Raw genomic sequence first — 5,700 nt, 5'->3', positions numbered from 1 at the left:
TGTGGTCTGACTTGCTTATTACCTATTCCTCTCATTTAACAGCTGGGAAAGTAAAATGGTATGTTGTTTCCATTTTTCTGTTCATCTTGATAGCAGTTTTGAGTTAGCAGCATTCAATTATTTCTCTTTTCAAGAGCCCTGTCGCCACCATCTATTGCTTTGAATGTGTGTGTTTTATTTCTCACTGCACTTGCTCAGAATCCTCTTATTCAGCTGTGCAGTAATTCTCAGTAATTCATGGTGTTCATTCAAAAGGTGTTAGAGTCTTACAACACATTTTTAATACGGATTTGCTAAAACAATTTCTCTCTTTCTCTCTGCCAGCACATCCTTTTTTTACACTGAGCCATTCATGGGCAGTGCAGTGACCAAGGTTTGATGTGGAACTACAGTAGAGAACAGTAACTGAAATGGCATCTGGATCACTTGCAGCTCGTCAAGTATTCAATTCTGAGTAGTGAATGCTGCCTTGGAAAGACTGCTCTTCAGCTTAGTGCAGTAAGACAATTAGGCTGAGCTCTTGGAGGTTGATGGCAGATTTTTCACATCAGTGGAGTAAATCACAGCTCTACTTTAGCCAGTTTACCTGGATGTAATCTGATGGGACATACATGACCATTTGAGCCCATAGCAGCTGCACTTTCCCCATCTATTCATGCTAACTTATGACAGTATTAACTTGGACCGAGTTTGCTGGTTATTTGTGTTTTGAGTATCAATCAAAACTACTCAGTTGTGGCAGTTGGATACCAGCTCCTGACCAATGCTTAGTGTAATATATTTTGTTAACAGACAATTCAGTCCATTGCATCCCTGGTGGGGGAAATGTGGCTGCTATGTGCTTAGATGGTAGTTTCACTAGGCCTTCTTTGAGGACTGTTCTTTACCACCTCACTAAGTACCAATAATGCTGCATTTAGGTGAATACAGTCCAGATTTCTGCAGGTCTCTGATTAATAATAATAATAATAATAATTATTATTATTATTTATACCCCACCCATCTGGCTGGGTTCTTCCAGCCAGTTAATGTTCTATCTGCATGGTGCTACAACATTCAACAACAATGTCATGCAGAGTTCAGTGAAGGTATATTATTGCAGCTGGATTTGGAGTGCAGGTTAGCAGTGGTAGTGCAGTTTGGGGTTCATCCAGCCAGTGTTGCCAGCCAATCTCTGGTCAATTAGGGCAGAGGCAGGGGACCTGTGGCCCTCAGACATTGCTGAACCAACTCCCATTGGTCCTAGCCAACATGGTTAATGGTTAGAACTGATGTGAGTTGCAGTCCAGTAATGTCAGGAGCAGAATAGGTTCCCCACCTCTGGTTTAGGATATCTGAAAAAGGAAGTAAAACTAGATTCTTAAGTTGTATCTACATTTTAAATAGCATTGGAAGAACAGCAACTATGAAAGCCCTTTATTTTATTTTTAAAGTGCTGTATCAGTCATCATAGTGATATATATGTGAAGTCATCAAAACTAAGGAAAAATGAATTTGCAGTGATTATCCAGTGATGGGCAGCAGTGAAACTTAATTTTTCATGTAGTTGAACTGTAATTACAAAACTACAAGAAGTAGTACAGATGACAAAGCTAATTACTTGCAGTTTAACTGCTAACAGTAAAAATTATTTCATCTAGTTGAGGGGAGAAGGCGTATTTGAAATCATCATCTTGTTGAAAACTCCACAGAAACACCAGGATGATTACTAAGAAGAAAATGGGTGTGCCTACAATTCTTTGCAAAGCATGCAGCAACCTTGTGCATTCCTCCAGAATCCAGATAGCTGCAAGGCGCATGATTAATGTGTAGCACTTCTAAGGGGGCTGGTTTTACTCTGAATATTGTAGCAGTTCAACCAGGCTTAGGTAGAGAGTGGTTGTACCACAAGGGTGGGAAGAACTGTGTGGAATCAGCTGTGTACGAGCCTAGTTTGACTACAGGTAAGTGCTAGTATTCAATACTACTTTTAAAAGATGTTGGTGCCCAATAGTATGTTTGTCCACCCAGACTCAGGCTCATTTGGACTGATGTTAAAATTGGTCAGAAATTCTGTCACATAGTTTTAACCCTTTGGGGATTAATAGAGCCCACGATAAAGTCAACAGGGAAATGAGGCTGCTTGTACTCGAGCTGGCCCTCTTTTCTGAGGAGCCAAAGCAAAAGGTTAATACAACTGCAAATAACAATTAACAGTAAGACAATATGAAAAGAAAGGCAGGACCAAACTCAAAATTGCAGAGGAAATGACAAAGCAGATGTTGAAAGCCTGAAAACTCACAGGCCTGAAACAAACTGTTAAAAGTACCTAGAGGGCAGAAGATGCTAAATATCTGCCCAGCAACAACTAAAAGTGCCTGGTGACAAAAAAAATTCCGCCTAACAGTAAGTCCTAGAACCCCTAGCAAGTTAACTGCTACCAAAACTGCCAAACCCAAAAAGTACCAAAAGGGGGGAGCAAAAAACCTTAAACAAACCTCTAAATGGCCAATTACACTCCCAAAAATGTCCCACCCAAAACAGCTCCACAGCCCAATTTGCTAAAAAGGCTGCAGGCACACTGGTGCCTTATAACTTTGCACCTGAGACAAAATGTGAAGGCACTCAGGCCCAGCTCATCCATGAGGCACGGTAAGGCTGTGGCCTCAAGAAAGCAGGCTCCCAGGGGTGGCATTGCTGCTGCTACATGCTACCAACTGCTGATCGCTGCTGCGCACCCCTGCTTTTCCACTGCCAGGTGCTGCTCCTCCACTACATTGCTTTCTTGATGAATGAAGGTTGCTTGGGGAAGCTCTGGTGTGCTGCCATCAAGGGCGCATAGCCATGGGTGGGTGGGTGTGCGGCTGTAGCAGTGGAGGAGCGGAGCACCAGGCAGCAGCAAATGCTTGGTAGAGGACTTGCCAATCAGAAGGTCGCCGGTTCGAATCCCTGCGACGGGGTGAGCTCCCGTTGCTCAGTCCCTGCTCCTGCCAACCTAGCAGTTCAAAAGCACATCAAAGTGCAAGTAGATAAATAGATACCGCTCCGGCGGGAAGGTAAACAGCATTTCCGTGTGCTGCTCTGGTTCGTCAGAAGCGGCTTAGTCATGCTGGCCACATGACCCGGAAGCTGTACGCCAGCTCCCTCGGCCAGTAAAGCGAGATGAGCGCTGCAACCCCACAGTTGGTCACGACTGGACCTAATGGTCAGGGGTTGTTTTACCTTTAGTGGCCGCCAGGCGGTGACGGGGTGGAGGGCAGCTCCAGTGCCTTTGCCTCTAGCAGCAGAATGTCTTGGGCCACCGCTGAAGGTACCCTCCGGTAATTGCCTCCAAAGCTGGACTGTGGCTGAGGGAAATAACTCTCCAGCAACAGAAGTGGGGTGGGCAGTCAAACTGAAGCACAGGCTAAATGCACTAGCCTCAAAAGGAGATAAATGTGTTTATTAGCATTTTTAAAAGGGTTTGCAAAGTGGCTGCAAAGCTTCCACAACTTACAATACCGTACTGTAGAGGAGAAGATTAAATGCATGAGAATACAGCCAACAAGCCGTGATTTTGTTGAGAGACTTCACTCATGGGAAAAACAATTTCCTGCATTCTAATTACTACGACACCTTTGTATGAAACAGGTATAATGTGTCAGATGACAGCAGAGGGCGCTGGCTCAAATAGTGTCATAAAGTAAGTCACATAAAATTTTTTTTGTAACTTTTACCTTGTATTTTAACAGTTTTTCATTCCAACACAGCCTACACCCAAAGGTTTAGCAACCCTTCAGGATAGATTTGCAATGCTGTTAGTATATGACTCATTTTGTTGCACATAATATTTACAAATAATTCATAAAACAGAAAGGTGGTACAGAAACATACTGTTGCCAGATGAGGTGCTTCCGTTTGGTGTGTCTGCAAGCTAGTCAATGCCTTATTTCAAGATACTCCATTCCAGTCTCTCTCTCTGTCATTTCACACCCCAGCTTCACACTGTTGCAAAGCCATTCTTGCAGGCTTAACATCTGGGGGCCTAATGCTGAAAAAGGATGCCTTAATAAGTATGGTTATCATTGCAACTTAACACCAACATTATCTGCAAAAGATTTTTAAAAAATCAAAGTACTGCCTTTGAAGTGAAAGTGCAACTGGTGCAGAATGATATGGCCAGAATAACAGCTGTCTGTTTATCAGAGTGTGTTATCCTGCTATTATTTGATATCTGTTGGTTCTTGGTTTGTTCCATAGTCCAAATCAAAGTGCTACTTGTCAGTTTTTAAGCCCTAAACCAGGGGTGGCTAACCTGGACTGTAGCTTAGTGGTGATATGTTACTGTATGCTCAGATAATCTGTGCTGGTTGAGTCACCTCTGCCCGACCACAGGCTAGCCACTGTGCCCTAAATGGTTTGGGACTAGGGTATTTAGTAAATGGCTGCCTGCTTCTACATCACCCTGCCTCACTGTAGATACCTATAGAACTGTCCTGCTTCACATCTCAACACTGTCAGGAGTGCAGTTGTTAGGAATGCAGGACAAGGCGTTACTGGTTTTAGCCCCCAAGCTGTGGAAGTCCCTCCCTAAGGGAGCTAATCTCATCCTTCGTTGAGGGTTTTGCTCCTGTTTTCTGCTGGTCTTTTGACATTTGTTGTATTTTATTTTCTTGAGGGATTTTCATCAACATTTTAATTGCCTCTTTTGTATGCCACTTTTAGGTAGTATAACAGCTTTATTATTTTATTTATTTATTTCATAAAATTCACACACCGCTTGATTGTTATCCTATGCCAGAGGTCAGGAATCTGTGGCCCATGGGGGTCGTTTAACCGACCCACGAGCTGCCCCCAAACCAAGCTGCCTGCTCGGCATGCTGTGCTAAACCGACGCAGCGTGGCATGGAGACTCACTTCCACAGCACCAGAAATCGCGTCTGCGCAGATGTTGGAAATTGCAGGCGCATGCTTGATCCGGCCCATGGAGGGATCTCCGCTGGAGTGAACCGGCCCAGGCAAGGTAAACCTTGCTGACCCCTGTCCTATGCCCTTTTAAATGTGTTTGTGGGAGGGTGCGGGGAGGGATTATTGTCTTGTTGTTTTTATTATGTATTTTGTGTTTTTAATCTTGTATTTTTATGCTGTGAACCGCCCTGAGATCTACGAATGAAGGGCTGTATGCAAATTTAATAAATAGAAGAAGAAGCTCAAAGCAGCTTACAAAAGCAACCAAGTAAAATCAGTAAAAAACAAACATAAAAATACCGTTTAAAACGTTCAAAATATGAAAGAAGAAATAAACTGAGAACATATTAAAACACTCATTCACATTCTACACGCCTGCCTGATGTCATTTAATATAAATAAGTAAATAAATACAAATGTGACCTACTGTAGCTGTTAACTCAAGGCTTCAATAGATTTATGAGCAGCAGTGCATTTTCTCTGTGACTGGAAGCTTTTTTCGCTTACCAAGGCTACTGATTCCTGCTTTGCACGCACACAAGCCATTAGGTTCCTCTGTCAATACACATGAACCCTTGCACTGGCCAGCTGTGGAGATTAGCATTCTGAACAGAGTTGCCTGGCAGTGGTTGGTGCTATAATTTCATGCGTCTTTAAAAAAATAAAAATTAGCAGTTGAATGATTTTATTTGTAGCATAGCAACATTTCTCTCCATTTCCAACATGTTCATCATACACAGGCACTCAAAGTCCATATTTGGCACAAAACATTAT

This window comes from Podarcis pityusensis (genome assembly GCF_964106645.2).
Source record: "Podarcis pityusensis genome assembly, chromosome: 5".
In the NCBI taxonomy this organism is placed as follows: Eukaryota; Metazoa; Chordata; class Lepidosauria; order Squamata; family Lacertidae; genus Podarcis; species Podarcis pityusensis.
This window is presented reverse-complemented; position numbering follows the sequence as displayed.